The sequence below is a fragment of the Bombus affinis genome, chromosome 16, assembly GCF_024516045.1.
Source record: "Bombus affinis isolate iyBomAffi1 chromosome 16, iyBomAffi1.2, whole genome shotgun sequence".
In the NCBI taxonomy this organism is placed as follows: Eukaryota; Metazoa; Arthropoda; class Insecta; order Hymenoptera; family Apidae; genus Bombus; species Bombus affinis.
In genome coordinates, this window is record NC_066359.1 from 7,739,967 (window position 1) to 7,760,781 (window position 20,815).

General features: G+C 42.4%; 1 protein-coding gene across 5 annotated transcripts in view; it reads right to left on the reverse strand.

The window, feature by feature from the left end:
- The window catches only part of LOC126925343 (uncharacterized), a 316,899-nt gene that overhangs the window by 242,867 nt on the left and 53,217 nt on the right, over window positions 1-20,815 (reverse strand). For all 5 annotated transcript variants that reach the window (XR_007713872.1, XM_050740786.1, XM_050740787.1 and 2 more), the window contains one exon: window positions 17,642-17,736. The gene's annotated coding sequence lies outside the window, so the exon portion shown is untranslated. The remainder of the gene's footprint in view (window positions 1-17,641; window positions 17,737-20,815) is intronic.

Below are 20,815 nucleotides of genomic sequence, written 5' to 3' on the forward strand. Positions count from 1 at the left end.
AGACAGAAGCGCAGACAGTCAGGCTCCGATTTCGATGAAACTTTGTGGGCTTGAAGAACGGCCAAAAATGCTAGACACGTATTCCTTTTTTAATAACGGCTACGTCCCTGATTCAACGGCCAAGAAGCAGTTCCCGGATAGCCGTTATACAGTGGGAAGTTCGCGAACTTGGATTGGAAGGAAATTGTATGGTGAGATGTATCCGGCTTGGAAAGTCATACGTCGAGAGGTTTATCTGACTGAAAGTTTTAGGGAGAACGGGGGTTATAGGTGTCTGGACACTTTGGACTTGCGATTTCCAGTAACGATACGTGCGAGTCAGTCAAACGGATGATATTACTAAAGCGTATAAACGAACAGAACGCTGCATTTCCGAGCAGCATTACGAACCAGAAGTAAAATTAAATACTCGGACTACTAATTACGATTAGAGGCAAAGATGGATGCAAAGATGCGCGAAAATATTTTCATTCGAAGCCATTTGCAAATTTACCGTTGAGCTTATTTCACCAGGCCTTCAGGATGTATCATAAATCCTTCGAACCAACGTAGTATTCCCCTGTCGTTACAACGAGTCCGTGGGTACAATCGTCCCCCTTAACGACCGGAATTTCTTCGGCAGTAATTAAACGAATTATCAGTCTGGAACGTCGCCACGAGCCGCCATTAGACGTTCACGAAATTCCTGGCTGCTGTGAAAAGTGGGATGGCGCGAGAATTCTTGCCATCGGCTCGCTTGACAAAAGCCCTGACCATTTCTTTCTGCTTCTTTCCGCTCCCCCAACCCACTCTTTGACGCCGTGACACCGCGTCGCCGCGAAAATGCGGTTCATTACGTTCCCCTGGAAAAACTGGGGGAGAACTGCTGTCACAGTTTCGTCACGAGAAGGAGTTCGCTCGTTGGAGAATCGTTCGTTGGTCGGAGAGACGGTGACAAATTGGAGCGACATCGACTTGACGAGCGTTGCTGCTTGCTAACGTGACTAGCGATGGGCTTAAGCGTGTACACTACCGCTCGCAAGTACGTGGACACATTTAACAGAAACGTTATTATTCCAACGTTACAAATAGGAGGACTAAGGACCTTCCATTCTTGTCATACGACGTAATTTACTTTGAAAAGTTAACGCGCAATAAGAATATCGACATCTGTAAGTGTGAAATATTATGCGGCAGTTTTATTATTTAAGGAGATCGTTATTTTCAACTCGTTTGAGTGTCAAACTATATATACTACCGTGATTCTAGCAATAACATTTAACAGATTGTGTATTTCACACGATGAAATTGATCCCATCACTGAACGTAATCTGCCCTGAAACAGATAAAATCGTATTCTTGCCCTTCGTATACCCTGGGGTCGCGTGGATGCGACGCTACGATTATTCGTATTGGTTTTACTAAAGCGGCGATGCAGACGGTGCTACCCGCCACAAAAATTTATTTGGATTCCTCAACACGAGCGGGCTACCATGTGGGATTCCTTTTGAAAAACTAGGGGCCGGCTTTAAGAGATCTAAACGATGCTTCATGCGTGATTACGGAGGACTCTAGGGATTTCATATGAACGTTTGTTACTGGTTTCATTGTGGGTCTCTTTCTTCCGTCGTACCGCACCAATTTTTCTACGGACTCTGGTGTTTAGCAGAATCTGTGTAATTGCCACTGGAAATCTGCTATTTTTCTGGCATAGATAATTATATAACCGCCACTCTAGGTCCATTATCTCCTTTTAAATGTCTGTAAAAACACAGGATCCATAAAATACAGAGCAAAAATCTATGATCCACTGCTATAGGTCCATCATTCGAAGTCCAATAATGCTAAATTAAAACTCAGAGTTCAAAGCACACGTTTGGAATTCTGAATCTAATTTGTGCTGCTTTTTCGATTCGTTCAAACAGTAATTAATGCTTACAGTGCCTCTATCTGTAAATGAAAATCAGTTATCAGTTTTTTCTTACTGTTGGAAGCCTGAACAAAGCGCGGTGTACGACCCTAATACATCAGTCAGTGACAATACTTCACAGATTAATTCACGGCCTCGCCATATCATGACCCACATTACACGTTGACAATTTATCACTAAAAGTGGAACATGTCCTGATATTTTCCATTTGCATAGCGTCCGAATCTATGGAAGAGTCTCCGGTACACTAGGGTCGATTTGCATGAACAAACAACGCTAAACAAAAGACCGGAGCAAAGAATGCCAATCAATAGCGAACGAACGGTTTTGGCTTTAAAATATACAGAAGCAGGCCCGAGGGGTTCGATGGTAGGGATTTATGGAACCGTGCTCATCCCCGCAGTCGGCGTTAATAAAGTTTCGCCGGAGAAACGAAGCACGGGCGTGTTTTGAATCCGTCCAGGAGAATTTCGTGCGGGGCTCGCCTTTTTTGGCTTACGCCCGGCTCCGTAACGAGCGCCCCCTTCGCGGAAGAATTCACCAAGGGGAATCCGTAGCGCGAATTTTAATTAGCGCCGACCGCTCCAACTAAGGATATGAAAAGTAGATCCACTTTTTAGGGCGTTTTCGAGGATCTCGTCTGGAGAATTCTAATTGACACACGCCGCCAAGTCAAAGCGGACATAATACAAGTCCAACCAACTCCATGCCCTTATGCGAATAATTATTTCGTTAATCTCCTGTGCGATGCAAATGATTTCGAATCGTGAAAACATCGAGATTGCACCTACAGCGCATATCGGTCAAAGTTGAATCGTAAAGGATCTAAAAGATCTGATAAAGTATTTTGGGATTTTAAGTTTCACGAAATTCGACTTCGCCAAAGATATCGAGCGTGCTCCATCTCTTAAAGTCAATATTAACTATGTCTTAAATTAACATTGTGATTAAGGCCCATTTATGCACATGCATAATACAATATATGGATAAACTATTTGGTAAAAATTTGCGTATACTTTAATTTCGATACGCACGATCCGAATCTGTTTACCGATTCGACCGATATTCCAAGAACGAATATAATTTTGGATCGTAATAGCATCGAAGCTTAGTGTTAACAACGACAGCATGTAATTTATACTGTTGTTCGGGATACTAACGAGGAGCGAACGACCACGGCAAACAGCGTTTCGCATAAATATATTCCAATGACAAAATCGTCGTCGAGCTATTTCCACCCTGCGGGTAGGATCATCGGTGTTTATCCGACTCAACCGGACTAAACCGACGTGTCCAAACGGAAACCATGTAACGAACGATTTCACCGCGCGCTCCTCGATGACTTATGGAACTTATTCATTAGGCGAATTTATTGCAATCCAATCGGAATCCTGTTTACGGTGTTCACTGGCGGAATCGGCTTGTTTAGTTAAATTACCCATCCCACGATAACGTCCTCGATGACGGAGTGGCTGTGAGAGATAAATGAACACTACGATCCTACGATTCGATAAGATAACCGTGCGCTGTGTCTCTTGGCGCCAATAGACACTCTTTCCGACGAAACTGCTAAATTCTGTTTGAAATTGAATAACAATTTAAACTAATAAATTACCAACGGCAAAGGAATTCTCCATGAGGTGCCTGTTCCGTGCAATAGCAAAATTTATCTGTGAAAACTTTTGGAATCTGACGATACACGAACGAAAAAATAAATATTACGATACTACGATTCGAACGGTCGGTCATTCTTCGAAATGGAAATTGGTAAATGCCGTTTGCGATCGAATAATGTCTTAATTATCGAATTAGCAATTAGTCAGCGCGTGTTGGTGGAATCTCAAAAGAGATACAGCGTTCGATACTCGTGTCTTTATTCGTCTTCGGTGTTTATCTATACCAATCAATTTTGACGCAAATACACAGCCATGTTTGTCAAAAGTTGCAGCCTCTGGAGTTCTGTTTGAGTTTCCTTTAGCATCTGCAGCAAGTTACGTTCAGTTCAATTGTAAATAGTTACGATACACGCTCAAATAGCGTAACGATCCATTAGAAAGAAACCCGTATACAGCGGGATCCAAAAACCAAAATAAACGAGAATAAAATATCTTAAGCTTTCTTATCTTAATATATCTTTAGCCTAAATACCATAAATAAATACTATATCTCCTTACATCGACAATTTCTCGATAATTCGGAGCAGAACTGCTGTATTATCTGTAAGAAATACCACGGATTTTCCGAACAATTTAATATTTGTTTCATACAAATCGATTCGTCGTAAACATTAACTAAACATCAACAGTTGTCTTGGATATTGCAATGCAAAGCAGAACCAATATTGCATCAACGTTGTTTGGAATATTAATTGATACCTAATTATACTATATGATTTGCATTCGATTTTGACGAATTGTTCGACAATACAGTTTATACAATAAACACGAAAATGTTATTTAGGACCGTGATTGGTACTGTACAATAATACACGCGTATATAATCAATATGAATATATTGTTTGAAACTCGGCTGGATACTGCGATACAATGTGCAATCAATATAGCAACAGCATGTAGATCTTTGATTGATATCGCAATACTATGTACAATCAACCTGAGAGTACCTGCTCAGAACTCCGATTGATATTGTAATGCAACCTGTGATCAATATCAACCTATTATTCCAACGTCTCGTTCAAATTGTAAAATATTACACGGCTAATATTTTCGCGTTAACAAACGTATTCGTGGAAAAGCATATAGCCAAGTCGTAAAATTGAACAGCGAAAATATATAACGATCGCGAAATATGCATGACATATTTAAAGAGTCGATTTTACGTATGAAAATGACGGAGAAAGTTGGCGTGTAAAAAGATGTCGTTCGAAGCTTAATCTTTCGCTTATAAACAACAGTATATTTTAAGCTAATAGCGTTTGAGACTTTGTAATTAAATAAGAAGACTCTTCGGAGCTTTCTAGATATCTGAAGTAATTTTTCAGCAGACGTTTGATTAATTACTAATTGACCAATGGGCCGACGAGTAATTAACCGATGACGGACAACTAATTAACTGACGCAGTAAATCCATTGTATTTCGTGGTATAATGGTGGATAAGTATAACGTGAAATGCTTATAGGGTGTTCGTGAAAGTGAGATCAACTTTCAGAGGTATGCAACGTTTAATTAACAAGACAATATTTTTTACGAGAAATCATTGGATAACACAAGGGTGCAGGAATCAGGATTTTTAAATAAAAAAGACAAAGATCACAAAGTTACTTAATCAACGGCAAAAGTATTAGAACGTTCCAAAGTCCCATTGCTTCGTTTTTCAGCAATCACGGCATCGCCTAAAGCGAAAGGTGCTACTAGAAAATCTTGGAAAAGCGAGTCACCGGAACGCCAGACGCCATAACGATCATCCCCTAAAAGCTGGAGGGTGAACAAAGCCGAGGAAAGAGTTAAGGGAGTCGACAGCCCCGGCTTCGATTCCTTTTTGCTCCGAGAACCTACCTCCAAGAGTCACGAGATAACATCTCGCTGCTATGTTGATGGGGCAGGACACGAGTCGACCCGTTCCGCTCGAAAACGAAGTCTCGAGATCGAGTCTACCCTATATCTCTCTTACCCTCTTGCTCTCTCATCTGCCAGCCAGCAACGACAGGATCCGCTCGAAGCAAGATTGAATCTGCACAGTCCGGTTAAAAGGAGAGCACCAGCCTTCGGGCTAAAATGTCGTGGCTCTATGAAAGACGATTTTAAGCGGAAAAGTTGGCACAATTTCGCAATTGGAATCTTCTAAAATTAGGCACACGGCGTGCAGATCTACGAATGTAGCATTATCGCTGGCGTTGTAGACGTTAGCGACTTTCCAATCGTGTCGTTATCCCATCGGGCCAACGAATCGCAGAATATTTTACCAAAATCAGCGAGTAGAGAAAAAAGGAGACAACTGGATGAAGAAATTGAGAAGGGAAAGAGACGGGTGAACGAATTGAAGAGGAAAAGAAACCACTGGACGATGAAAGAAGGAGACAGGTTGTAGAGGGTTGTAGCCTGAAAACGGGAGAGTTGCAGAAGCGTCGGGGAAAGGAGGTCAACGACGTCCTTAAGGATTTCGACGAAGGGGTCCAGGAGAGCCGGGAATACCATCGTCGTGCCACGTTATCCCGTGAAGTATGGCGGGTAGGCGGGGATGGGACGGAGACATCGAGGAAAAAGAAGCAGGAGTGGTTCTCTCCCTTGGTCCGGGTGGAAAAGCATCCTTCGACGGACCACGAGTACCTGGTCTCCCGCGGGATCTGACGCTGACCGAGAGCCAGAAATGGAAGAGAAAAGACGAGCCACCGGCTAAAGCGACACGGGAGTTGCCGGGCAGAAGCGGAATGGGAATGAGTTGGATTTCTTCGACGAACCGTCACTCCGTGGATGCTCCGCCGTTCTGGGGAATTTCGTGATGCGCTCGCCGTTGAAAACAGTTCAACGTGAGCCAAGGTGAAGCCACGGATAGAGTTGGGAGTTGGGTTGTATCGAGGAGATGTGAAAAATAGAAGGATAGTCAGAAAGCAGGAAGATTGGAAACAACCGTAGCAGCTTGATCCTTGATTCTTGGTTCTGTTGGAAGCTGTTGAAGAGTGCAGGGTTAAGAGAAAAGCGTTACACGATATAGCACAGGAGACTGCCACTTCGATCTTGGTGAAACGGAGAATCGCAGATGAGCTGAATAAGTTTTGGTAGCTGCATCTATTACCACAAGCTGATTAATCCAAGATCAATGACGATACGAAGAAACCAGAGGACTAGGCCGATGGAGAAGAGAACTATCATTTAAACGTAACAAGTGGTATTTTTGGTGGTCGAATCTGAGGAGCGAACGAGTCGAAAGTCGATAGACGAAACGAAACAATTGGAGGATTATATCGGATGTAGAGAAGAACTATGAATAAATGGAAAGAGTCCGAGAAAGCAGTACTGAAAACTGATTCCAGAGGGAAAGTTACCCGGGGCAGGTTGACAAGAAAGGCAACATCGTTAGCGTCGAATGCAAATCTCGTCTGGGGGAAAAGGAATCCAGGGCATGTCGTTTGATCGAAGCAAGGGCCAGCCGCGACTGGAAAGAAAACGGAGGATGAAAGCCGCGGCCAGTAGACACCCCGATAGAGCCCGCAGATAGCAGCGGGGAAATACCGTGATGGAAATGAAGATAGTGGCGGGCAAAGAAGACGGGCAAAAGCGACGAGGGACTACGAGTAGCCGAGGATCCCGCGGGATCTGACGCTGACCGAAAGCCAGAAATAGAAGAGAAGAGAAAAGACGGAAAAAAGAGGGAAGAAGGCTAAAGCGACGTTATAAAGTAATGGAGAATAGCACCGTTACGTTGTTCCCGTGAAAAACGTACTCCAATCTCTGCTGTCGTTCTTAATTCGCCGGATTAAATCCTAGCGTAACGTACAACCCGATAGAAACATGGCCTAAGGCACTTTCCAATCCAAAAGAAAAGGCTTCTGCGAAAAGTTTGCTATTCGACTAGAAATTTTTCTATGATAGTTGTATGCTGATATGCACAGGCTCGTCAAAGTATTCGAACGCTTATGGACAACCTTTATGGATATACAATGGTTGCGAGAAATATTTACACACACTCTTATTTCTCAATAAAGCTTTGTGGAACAAATGACAAGTTGTTGATTAGTTAACAGATTGATTGAGGATTACTGTCTAGTATCCAGAGGTTTATAAGAGAACAGAAGAATTCTCGAAGCAACACATATCCATGCGGTTGCAAGTTCATGAAACAATAACTTGATGCAGCGGAAGCACTCTACTTGCTTGAATAAACGAAGCTGTGCATGTGTAAATCTAGGTCATCGGAGGTCTTGCAGGTAAATTACAAATACAAAGATTTAAAGGACTATGCTTGGCTTTCGCTTGGTATCCTTCCGCCAAATGTTCAAGATCGGCACACAACGCCCAAAGGTATCCTAGAATTCTAATTTCCCCATACAATCCTCAGGGGTGTCCTGGCATTCTAATTACATTACAATAATCTAATTTCTACCGCAAGAAAGGGTTTCATTTTAACAGAGAAACTAAATTCTCCATCTGAATTCAGCTTGTACTTCTTTTAAATTGACTTTCTCGTAATATTCAGAGGCACTGGTCTGAAATTATTACTAAAGTAATCATTGTAAGGTCTATTTAAGAGTAAAAGAAGCAAACTAGGATCGATCGTTAATACTCGTCGGTGTTTCGTAATAGCCGATTGACGTCTTTTAGCGTAACACGTGTTAGTAAAAACTGAATGAATCGACCTTTCGTCAAAAACCTTTATTTCCATCGAACGAAGAAATTTCAAGGCAAATCGTCGAAACCGGTACAAAGACACTCGTACGTAACCTTCCCTAAAATCCCTATTTTCCGAGATTCTAAGAAAAAGCCGAGACAATGTTGGCCAACAGACCAAGGAGGCACAGGACGACGTCTGGTCCTGTGAAAAGACTGAATAATTTACCGGTGTGAACTGGATTCCGTGGTACAAGTTGCCAACTCCGCCCCGACATTTTGCAGGGGCTGGCGCATCGTTAAAAGCGATATTTCCTAAGTATAGAGTAACTTTCTCCTTTGATATTGTCGGATTATGCTCGCGGCCGGTGAACGTTCGCGGTTCGCGAACTTTTTCAACCTGGCCGAAACGAAGTTCAAGATGAAACCACTCGTAGAACACGCTCGGCTAATCCAAATAATCGGCCGTGCATGCGGCACGCTCGTTCGTGGAATATCGATTAACCACCGACACCCAGTCGACTCGGTTCTTTTGATCGTCCAAACGACTACGTTTGCGGACACAGGACAGGTTTGTTTCCTGCGACGTGTTCCAGATTCTACCGCTTCCTGTTGCATAATCACGGCCTGTTCAAACTTTATTTAACCTTTTTCGGATGATTTGGGGATTCCAGTGGTCTGCTAGTTGCGAGAAGTTTTTATGCGCCGTTAAAATTACTAGAACAGTCCAAGTAACGCGTCCTTTTTCATGGAAATTTTGTGAAATATTACACAACGGTGTGTGTTTGCCTGTTTGAATGACTTTTTGTAAAATACGTGTATGAAGCTTTTCCCTTGGAATTACATGTTCTTTCGTGTATCTTACATTTTGGTTTATTTGGTACCAGTTTTTATATATTTAAAAAAAGAATCATTTACGCGTATGTTCGTTGAAACAAAATATTTCTCTACGTATATTCTGAAATATTCTGTGTAAAGTGTGATATTTCATTAAAGCTTCCTACTAATTGCAATGTTCAATTAAAATATCTCGTGTGCGTTGTATTTATGTTTGCCGTTTAATTAAATGGAAAACTGTCTCGAATTAAAAGAACTCCGATAGAAATATCTGTTTGAATTACTCCAACTTCTCTATATTTCTAACTACCATCTATTCAGAAGAAGTAACGTGGAATTAAGGGTAAAGGAAGAGTCATTTATTCAAGCTAACACGAGTCGCAGGAGCGGTCGAGTTGACGATCGATCTATGACGAAAGAGATCCATTTCTCCTTAAACCGCGGACATCGCTGGAATTTCCATCCGACTGGATCGATGGAATTGTGTGTTTGACACGGAGTGTTTAATCTTTCCAACCGGCGAGTTTAATGTCGTCGTAGCGTGCTTTCTCTTAACGTCGACTTTCAAGGCGATTCTATTTGATCCGTTCTAGTGGGATTTTTCTTCGTCTTCCGCAACGATTTGTAGCTTTGTTCGATCTTTCGTAGGTACGCTAAATTCAATAGCTCTTGAACCAGTGATAAATTCAAATCTATTCGTCTATGACGAAATAATTTACTCTTTTGTTCTCTTCTCCACAAGCTACGATAGTAACGATATTACTTTTAACACTTAGCCAACCGAATAGGGAGGTCACCCCTCTGTGAAGAACATCGCTGCGTGACCGAACGGGGAGATCTCCCTTTTTGATTTTACCAACTCGTTTTTTTTTTTTTTTTTTTTTTGTTATTATCAGTTATCGTTTACCTGGAATCGTTGCCAATTAGTCGCGCCACTTTTTCTGCTTTTATAAAGTACAGTATATAATAAAATACAGCGATCTAGTGGTGTTGAAATAAATTAAAAAGTTACACTATCAGTTATGACTAAGTAAAGTTATAATCGAACGATACCACATTGTAAAAAAGTATTAAAATGCATATTTCTACTCATCTTTAATGTTTCTAATTTTACCTACATTTCTTTATACTTTCGATATATACTTTTAACTTGATGTTTTGTACAAACAATATGTGAAATGGTTATATAAAATCGTTACCGTAAAATATAATTCACCACCTAAATAATTTTTACACTTCTCTGTTTTTTAAGCAGTGAACATTGGTCCTCGATACCTGGAAAAATGCGCGGTGGACAGGTTGGCTTGTCCGAGCGCGGTGGAAACGTACAGCTCGCTACTGGCGTGCGCGGTTGGCTAAGTGTTAAATTCGTAAGAAGATTCAATTTTGTATAAACGAAGAAACTGGTACAACATGTTACGAGAAAACTGTTGAAGGAGAGACAGGTGCATTAAGGAGGTGGAAAATTCGCGCCGGTTAATCGAAGGAACAGTTTGCGTCCGAAATCGACCCTAACTGGAGGCAGCGAAGCGACGAGCCCCGAGAGTCGCATTAACACTCTTAACACAGCCTCTCTATCGTGGCTAATGGAGGTCCCCGGTTTCGAGTACGCTGCTCTATGGGCGTGCTACTTAACCTGTACCTATCTGCGATTACCACGAGAGAAGGTACGAACGAGCATCCATTCGGGATGAACATGCAACCGGCAACAGTCGAACGTTCGCTCCATGGCTAATTTCTTCGTGGTATTTCATTGTGTCGACGAATTTGCTTGTTGTCCAAGATTACAGTTCACAGAGACTACACTTCGTTTTGACTCACCAAGAATTTTTACCAATTGGATTTTACAAAAACGTTGAGAATACTCGATGTTTAACGCTGTGACAGCATCGAAGGACAAAGAACTCAGAATCGAAGCAAATTTGACTCGACGTTAGAAGCTCGGAAGATGCTGTTTCAAACGGAACAAAAGCGTGCTCTACTTTAATTTCACACCAACTTTGAAAACGTCGAACGTTCGATAGTTCCATAGTGTCGAGGGACAAAGAATTGAGAATCTTTAAGGTTTTTAGAAGGTCTGGAAGAGCTGGGATATTTTCGCGAAATCTCAGTCGTCGACTTTAGTTTTCCCTCGCCGCCGGATCCCTCTGACATAATTAAATATTGCATGAGTTCCTGTTAGTGCTGCTCCGCCAGTCTTCCGCTCTGAAGATTAATATTTCACGGAAGCAGGAGGCCACCTCGCGAGAAAAACACTTGGCAAAAATGACGACGTGCCCGCTTGGAAATTCCACCTGACTCGCTTCTTTTTATTCGATAAAGACGAGTCCTTGTACGCGCGGCTTCACAACCATGGAACCAGCTCGAAAACCATCGTGGCTAAGGGGAGAGAAGAAAAAAAATATAAAGAAGAAAATATTTAATGTTCCTAAGGAGTAGAAAACCGAAACAAGCTCAAGTTGCGGAAGAAGGTGAACGCGTGGAACGCTTCAGAAGTTTGTAAGACGTTTTAAGTTGCTACTCCCGCTTGCTATATTGGCTAATTTATAGCGTTTCCAAGTACTAGCTGGCTATAACCGAAGTTGTTCGTTGAATAGCTAGAAAACTGTGTTACGATAGCGAGTTGCTTCATTCCGCTAGACAAATTATCGAGAATCGAGGGGCCAGAAAATGCCGTAATATCGTAAATTTGTAAAACACATTTTAGCTGATATAATTTCCCCAAGCCGTTTGATACTAAATCGTAATAAAAGTGTAATAAAAAAAGAAGAAGAAAAAAAAGAAATTACATCTGAAATTGTTCCAAGATTCTTTCAGTGTGATCGAAAGGTTGGACAATGGGCTTAAAAATAATCCTCGTTTTAGTACGAGGAAAAGTCGTGATTAACGACACGCCATATACGACGAATTCCTGCATTTCACAGAGAACTCGAGCTCGCTGTACGTTTTAGTTCCATGGACAGAGAAAAATCGAGGGCCGTTCGAGAAAAATAGTATCGTCGTTCGATGTGGTTGCACCGAGTGTTTCCAGGAAAATGCAAATTTGAGTCGTAAGAAATAAGATTCGTCTTACCGTGTCTTCCCTTGTTCAATTTCAGTGATAAGTCGAACTTTCGAGGAGAAAACTGACCTTTTCTTGCCTCTTGGGCTCTTCCACGATCTCTATTATATCGCACACTAAATCAAATATCTAAAATTCCTATTGTCTCTGCGCTTTCTACGGTCTGCTCAAAAAATAAACGGAACAGCTAAAAATGTCAGTTTGATCGTTACTTAAGGCCATCGTTAAAACACAAGCCTGGTGCTATCGAAGCAATTCAAAGTCGAAAATCTGATACTACTGTCGTCCGTATCGCTTCCTAGCTATTATTCAAATCTCTCGCTGCAACTTTTAATGACTGTAGAAAATTACTGGATCGTTCGACAGCGTCCAGTGGCGGTCAAATGGGCGCGAGAACCCAACGCCAGCCGGTGCACACCGTGAAAAAGAGTAAGCCCCGTTAATAGGATTACACCATGTCCAGCGACAGATTTCCACTAGATATTCAACTGGCCGGCAGCTTCAATATTTGACAATTCGAATTAACGTTCCTACGATTCCCTGCTATCGATTCGGGTCTCGCGAACTCCGTGTTTTATATAATCCACATAGTCGTTGCTGAAAATCCATCGAGCATTTGTCATAAACCGCTACATCGAAGCTTTTCCACGATCAATCTCCGGCGTGTCGCGCGTAGTCTAACGGCTGTATCGTTATAGTCGTTATAGTCGTTATAGTCATATATTAGAAGACGTAAGACATACGAGGATGGTCTGGTGCAACGATAGACGGTAGTTTGTTTGGACGAATCAGATAACAAACGAAACAAAGAAACAGGGCTGCGGATATTTATGCAAATCCATGTTTTTACCAATATAATTTATAAACTGGCACTTGAATGGAAAATACTACAGTACGGATATTTTATACGTCTTTTTGCATTATAAATGTGCACTCAACGAATACAAAAACATTTTCATCTTCAAATTCCTCCATAAATGTATAACGATGTACGATCTACCGATGAAAATGTGTAGTTGGGGTTGTTCAGAAGCCACATAAAACTTTCCTACGATAAATGTTCAAATGCAATTTCAATCAATAATAAAAGTTCCATTTTATCTTATCTTCGCAATTCTATAAGAGTAGCTGATCCTATGACGCTATAACCAATCAAACTCGCATTCCTTCCGGTAGCCAGCTTCTTATCTCTGCACACAGTATCCAGGTTATCCGTGTTTGTATCGTGCACCGTCGGAAGGAGTCATAGATCTTCGCGGCCTCCCCCGAGAGATTCGCCCTCTTACGTGGCCTTTTCTTCGCCGTAAATCTCACGGTTCGCTTTCAGTCTGGATTGCCTCGCCGGACGCGGAACCACCGTCGTCTAATTAGCTTTCTGTCCAATTAAGGCCACCCTAAACGATCCTGGCAAGGCAAGGAAATCAGGCTGACACCTTGGCACATCGTGTAATAGCGTTTCTTCGTTTGCAACCATCGACTGACAAAAATATGATATTTTTCCAAAGATTCCGTTACGTGAAAGTTTCGCCTTAGGATCTGTCGAACGCACAGCGTTTCCATGTTCCACTGCAGGATCATCTTTTTCAATTTCAATCTTCTCGGAAGGTGATTGTTGCACGAGAAACAGCTATCCCACACCTTTGACCTGTTATCCAGCAGTAAAATCTGCAGACGTTAATCAAATTATTCGATCGGAGCTATAAATTTGATTCTTTCTTATTTATTTCGATTCGAATATAGCGCGAGCTCGCTTTAATAGATGAAACTTCGAAAATTCACGTTTAAAATTTAATTCGCGGACAGGCTTAAAGGGATAGGTCGGATTTATCACCGCTGAATAAAATATGAACCGTTTCAGAATATCATACATCGTGAATAATTTCGCGATTTTCTTACGTACATGCAGAACCGATCGTCAGAATCAATTTATCATGCCTATTTCTATAGAGAATAAAAGTGTCTTCCGAGAAACGACTGCCACTATTTCTCAAAATCTACGCTCTAATCCTTTTCTGACTTTCTACTTTCAAATTCCCGGTATCGTTATAATTATCAAAATATTTAATCATTTCACTCTGCTTATCCTTTCGCTGAATCTTCGCGTTACTTTGCAGTCATCTTTTGAAAGCGGCTTATCTTCTACATCAGTATTCATCCTTTGATCATCTACTGAACCTGAAGATAACCTTCACTTGCTCGGCAAGTAAAATCTAGGTTCAAAATAGTGAGAAATCTTGATTCAGACTACCTAACTTGCATGCAAAATTTCGCCTACCAGGCTATCTTAACCCAATTGAACTCCTACCTTTCAGAGACCCCAAATGTCCATATACTACCAAAAAGCGCTATTCATGCCTTGTCTTTATCTTCATTTTTTCACACAGAATCACATCCTTCCTTTTCACGCTATGATTATCAAGTCACCCTATATAGCAACAGCTTCCTCAGCTACGGTTAAGAATAATTCGATCCGCCGATATTTCCATCGCTGCACCCTCACGACCGGCAGAAAGTCACAACAAACCTGGTCCGACCATTAATTCCCAAAAAAGTATCACTGTTCCCCGAACAGCTCCAGACCTGACCAAATAAACACCGGTGAACCGTACATTGTCAATAAAAGTAGAAAAATAACCTCAATATTCGGACAAGCTGCAGAACATGTTACCATTGTTCAACCAGGATGCACACACGATCGCTAGACTACGTGTTCTAGCTGATGGGCTATCATACTCTGTCTGGCTGGCACGTAAAACAAAATGAAAAATCGAATCTCGATTAGACCGATCCTGCTGGCAGGCTGCATCGCCTCTACCGTGCCACTTCACTCATCGTTCACATTTCCTCCCCTGAATCCTTCTTATTCGCGGCATTATCATAATGCCATCGGCCGCTACGTGACAGGAAAGACGTATTATCGTGGCTCGTTCTGCTTTCCCGATCCTTCTCGCGAGCTTATCGTCCCTTTGCCTTAAAACGAATGCGAATTAGCCGTGCTACTTCGTTATTCCCTCAACAACGGTCACTTTCTCCGATGGAACAGCCATTGGATCGCGTTATATCGAGAATAAAATTAGAAAAATTTGATCGGCGTAGTTGCAGTACAACAATAGTTTAACGTTATTGACACAGAAAATAATTGTGTCTGTAAAATAACGAAATAATTCGTCCGGATGGAAATATCGAACGAGAGGAATTGAAAATTCGACGGAAAGGCGACAGCAGAAAATAAAACAATATTATTTGCGGAAGGTGGCGTAATAGCGTGGAGTCTGAAAAAGTTGTACCACCCACTGTATACGCGAGAGGTATCATTTATACACGACTGAGGGACCCTTCGAGCAAGTGTAGGTAGTTGTCGAAAACTTTGTTTGAAACGTTAGTACACGCAAACGCTCCCTTTGCGTACCACGCTTGCTGCCAGATGAACTGCTACAACTTGGAAAACCTGTCCCACTCGGTGTTTCCATTTTCAAGCCCCGAATCCTTGAAATACATGCTTTCGTAAAACAGGATTAAAAGAGACTAAGACAGTAAGGATTACCTAAAAGGAGTTGCAAACGAGATATCTTTAATTCTTAACTGATTCTGTAGAGGAAAAAGAGAAGCCAAAATTCTTCGTAACGCTAAAAATATTAATTTGTCGACTGACATTCGTTATTAAAACCTGCTTTATACGCTACTTACCAACTACCATCCCCCAATAAATTTGCAAACCTAACTGTTACCTCGCAATAAACTTCGGAACCTAACCACTACCACCAACCCACAAACTTCATAAGCTTTTCCTAACCACCCAGTACATATTAGCCACGTTACATTAAACCAAGACGAATAGCAGCGAGAGGTGGCAGGCTTACATCGGTAGTTGCAAGAATTTTCAAAGAGTTTCCTCTCGGTAACGTCTAAACGCGTTGAATTCCTGTCGGCAGCTCCCGCAGGAACGAGAAAGGAAGCCGATGGTTGGCAGAACGCCAGACGACACCTCCAACTTCTTTCTTTCGCTTGTATTCTACACACACCAACTTGACGCCAACACGCGCACCGACTTGATACTAACAGTGGACGGTTTCTCTCCATCCAACAGAAAGAGAGAGAGAGAGAGAGAGAGAGAGAGAGAGAGAGAGAGAGAGAGAGAGAGCAAGTAATAATCCTAACTCGCGGGTTAGCCAGGCTTAATTAGAACAGGGGTTAGTGGCTGGCTAGTTATAGTCGCGGCTCCACTATTCGATACTGGCCACCTCTCTTCATTTTCCAGCCTTCCGACAGTGGAAGAAGCGGCTGTCTTGGTAACGAACGACCAGCCTGCAACTGATAACCCGCGAAGCGTTATTGCGCCAAAGTTAGTGTTCTAATATATAACGTTCGTGGATGATGGACGTGGTTTAAGGTGTACATTTCGTAGAACGTAATGGGCGAGCCAAAATTCGCTTGGCGAGACAGTATACGTACAGCTACGCTTTCGCTCGAATGTCTTAGGACACCTGTTCTCTTTACGATACGAGGTTGCAACGAAACGTCGATACAAGTACATGATAATTCGCGTAAAAATATCAGAACGTTATCCAATCTTTGGATGTGACTGAAATTCAACTTCTCTGACGATAGCGTCGATGAAGTGTGGAAGCTTTGTTCGATATTTTAAAGAAATTCAATTTTGATGGTCACGAGTCTTCAGCCCCTGTGTCCAAGAAACAAAGCACTCGAGAAAAAGGAGCAGAAAGTCGAAGAGGAAGAAGGAAGAGAATAGGATCCAAACAACGGAACCGGGACAAAACTGCGAGACAGCACGGATGAAGAAGCAGCTTGACCAGAAAGGAACAGTCGAAACCAAGATAGACGTCTTGGAAAGACTTGGGGGAAAAAAGGAGATTGGAGAAAACTGGTGTCGTCTATTGAACGAATGCAAAAGAAAGTGGATCCTGGCTTGGTAGAGTGAACGATTCTCCTCCAATTGGGTAACAATGGCGCGAGAGTGTAGCCGAGTCGATCAATCGGTCTTTTTGCGACTCGTCGAAACGCGCAGCGATCGGATGGCGTCCGATAAAACGACCTGACACGCTCTCGAGGTTCGCGGCAAAAATGACCAGACACAAAGGAGGATCCTTTGTGCGCCTAGCGCAGACACGGGCGACGAATCTGACAAGGGGAGACAGCCGACACAAAGCGTGTTCTTTCGCGCTGGTAATAACTGCGCGCTCGCAAATTTCCACCATGCAACCCCTGCTGTGTGTTACATGACCTGCTTTCCGATGTTTTTATAACATTTCCGCGGGGGTCAGTATGTTGCACGAGTTTCGGAGCAATTCGATGGCAGAGTCGGATTAGCTCTTTGGAATTTTGGAATTCAAATTCAGGGGAACTCGATACGTTTGGTGATGGCAAAGCCACTATTATAGTTTGGATAAAGCGTAGCTTGAGCTTAGATGATGATTTTCTTAAAGATTTGTTTAGTAAGAATATAAGTTTTCGCGAAATATAAGAACTTTTATTTATATCAGTATTGGGAATCTTCCTGGAAGCCAAGTGTAAAGAGAAAATTCACTTACCTGTTTCGAAACGTTGCTCTCGGTGCAGCTTCAGCAATTATGACAGACAGCTGCAATACGCAAGGAGCCATAACACACCATGCTATCCTTTATTTCTGAAACAAAAGAAATCGAAGACTCCGTTACAATTGAATCCAGTGTTACAAGCCTCCGCTACAAAACTTCCTATCTTCCTTTAATAAACGAAGAACCTACTCAACCTATTTCTAACTCCGATCTCTCGCACAGAACATCTACTATCTTACACTCAGAATCTTCGAACAACGTCTACTATCGGATCGACCTATCAATTACCACGATAGGCTATTCTCTCCTCCAACGACACCTGAAGTCTAACCTAAATATTACCAAATTACTCGTCTTTCTCCAAACAATCGATAGACCTAACTGAAAATCAAGGAGAAGTTCGTTTTCCATTTGGACGAACCAAGTGAAACGATGGCGATAATAGATAATAGGTCTGCCATTTTTCAGTCTATTCTTCTTATACGAAGTTTCAAGGACTTTCAGATGCCAACAGTGTCACGGTCCTGGTTTAGACAGCAACTAGAATTCCACAGAACGTTTAAACATCTCGAGAAGACGAAGACAGCGAGTCAACATCAAAGGAGACACGTCGGTTCGAAACGGCTCGCGGATAGTAGAAACAAAAGGCGTTAAGAGGGAACAGGATGGAACAGAGAGCTCCGCCTAGTTTTTAAAGGGGTTAAGCGGGCCACGGTTCGACTACGGTGTCGCAGTTGAACGAACCCCGCCACTTTGGCGGGTCAGCTGATCCGCTTTGCGGTTTTACGGCTTCGAGACTACGCGATAACAATAAAGTGAACTCGTTCTTTGTCGCTCGCCAACCTATGAAATAACACGATGAAAATAAATAAGTACAGGTCTTGAGCCATTGACGAACCAGAAAAGTGTACTGTATATTTTCGCAAACGACGAGTGTTTCTTCGTGTTTAATTTCGAGTAATGGCGCAATACTTTTAACGTACATAAAGCGTATGTTTACGAGGCATTTGTGGTATTAAACAGAGGCACGTAGGCGGAGAAATTACTAGGATTCGCGGTTACCCATTTGACGCAAGTTACATATTTTTCAACGCAGACTAGCTGACCTGCTTTCGTTTCGTTCTGTTACGTCCAGCTTTCCTCCTTCCGCGCTTATCTTTCTCGTTTTCCCCTCTGTTGTTGTCCGCGGAATGCGCCTCGAATGCATGTTCCCAAGTTCGCGTGATTTTTCATCCCCCATTGCGACTATTGATTACTCTGCCTTTAGTTCCGCGCCTTTTTTTCGCTCGCTCGCCTGTTTGGCCGCGATTGGGTTTGAAAAATGGGTGAGTGGAAACTGGTAGAACATTGCATCTACCTAGAATCGCTTTCTTGGAAAAGCATTTGTCTACACTTTCTTGACGCATCATCCATTTATTGCCATCCTTTTCAATAACAATGAAATTTCAGATAACCAGGTACTTTGATAAAATACGTAACCTTCGAAAAGTTTCGAAGCTTTCCGGGTGCATCGAAATTAGAAACACAGCCACTTTTTTAAGGTATCGCTATCGATCTCCAGGCAGAACACAGACTGTTTTCACAAAGCAAGCAACTCGAAATCGACAGTCAGAAATGCCCATCGAAAGTCTGATGGAACGTGCCGTTGTTTCTTTTTTCCTACGCCGATTCTTTATGCTCTCTTTTTCCCTTCCTCGAATACTGCAATCTCCGTTTAAAAAACAAGCAAATATCATACCATAATCCCAAACGAACAGCTTGACAAAACGTCGCCTGATTTAAGCATATGAAAAAATACAACAGCTCATTGCAGGCGAAAAACAAAGCGCTTATCATACAAAAACACGTGATTTAGCTAACGCGCAGAAATCTCGACGATTCACAGGCATAATCTGAAGAAAGCAAGGTGACAGGGTTATCCTCGATGGACTAATACCACACGCGTTCTACCTGTCCGTGTTGGCGAAAAAATTTCGCTTAATTTTCTACTTGGCGGCGGAAAAAAGCAGCGCGTAGCGCGTACAAGGGTGGAAAAGGCGAAAGGAATGCCGCGACGGCAGAAATGGACGAGCGAGATGAGCCGAGCTACCAGCTACAGGTACTAATTGCTTTAACGAGCAGTGGGTGCGGCCGCTTCTATAAAATTTTCTCTGTGACGTTCCAAGGCGCCAGGCCAGCTGCAAGCCCGACCCATCCTGGCCACGAGTAAAAGATGGCCAGGCGGGATGAAAAAGAGGCATGTGAAGGACGAGAGTGGTATGGAATGGTTGAAAGACTGGAAAGATAAGGAAGACCGTGAACGCTATGGTGAAAATGGGATTGTTCGAACAGATGTAAGCACTGGAGGGTTAAAGATTGATTTTTGCGGATGAATCTGTCGTTGAGGGTTCCACGAGTCTGGTCATAACAAAGATAAGAGCCATGTGTCTATAATGTCGTAGACATAATTCCGAAATTTCGTGTTTTACAGCATTCGGAGAATTTATCACACGGGTCAGGGGCACTGATTCTTTAGGTAAATCAGACATTTTATGGTTTATTAGGATATTCAAGAGTTCTGATTATCCTGGCTTCGAATATGAATAGGTTCGTCCGTATTCATTTTTGTTAAAACATTTGTTTTTTCTTTTTCGTTTAATTAATAAAATATCTTAATCGCCGGTAGTGCCAATGCTTGCTTGAAACGTCTAATTCGAAACTCCACAAACATCAGATTGCCAATTCGTCTACGACTTTAACAAGCCCTATCATCTCGCAGCAGACTTTACCAGGACCGATTCCAAAGTATCCAATCGCAACGTGGTCATCCTTGACGTGGAAACGAATTTTCCACGCTTCCAGTCGTTTTTCCATCGATGCCTTTCAACCTTCAGTCAAGCAGAATTAACCTGGGTCAACGTAGCAGCTGCATTAAATCCGTTGGCCCTGAGCTTCGTAACGCGGTCGTCGACGCTCAGAGTGCATTACTATTAGCAAGCTGAGGCAAGAAGGAAGAGAATGACGCCTAATGGTCATACAAGCCCGGTCTCTGGACTTCTCTGTCGAATTTCCAGCTCTTCTATCAGCGTTGCTCTGCTCCTTTTTTTGAACTAGCCTGCTTCGCTCGTGCTTGCCTTTCCAACCCCGCTTCCATCTCTTCCCGCTTTTTCGTCTTCATGCTATCGTCAT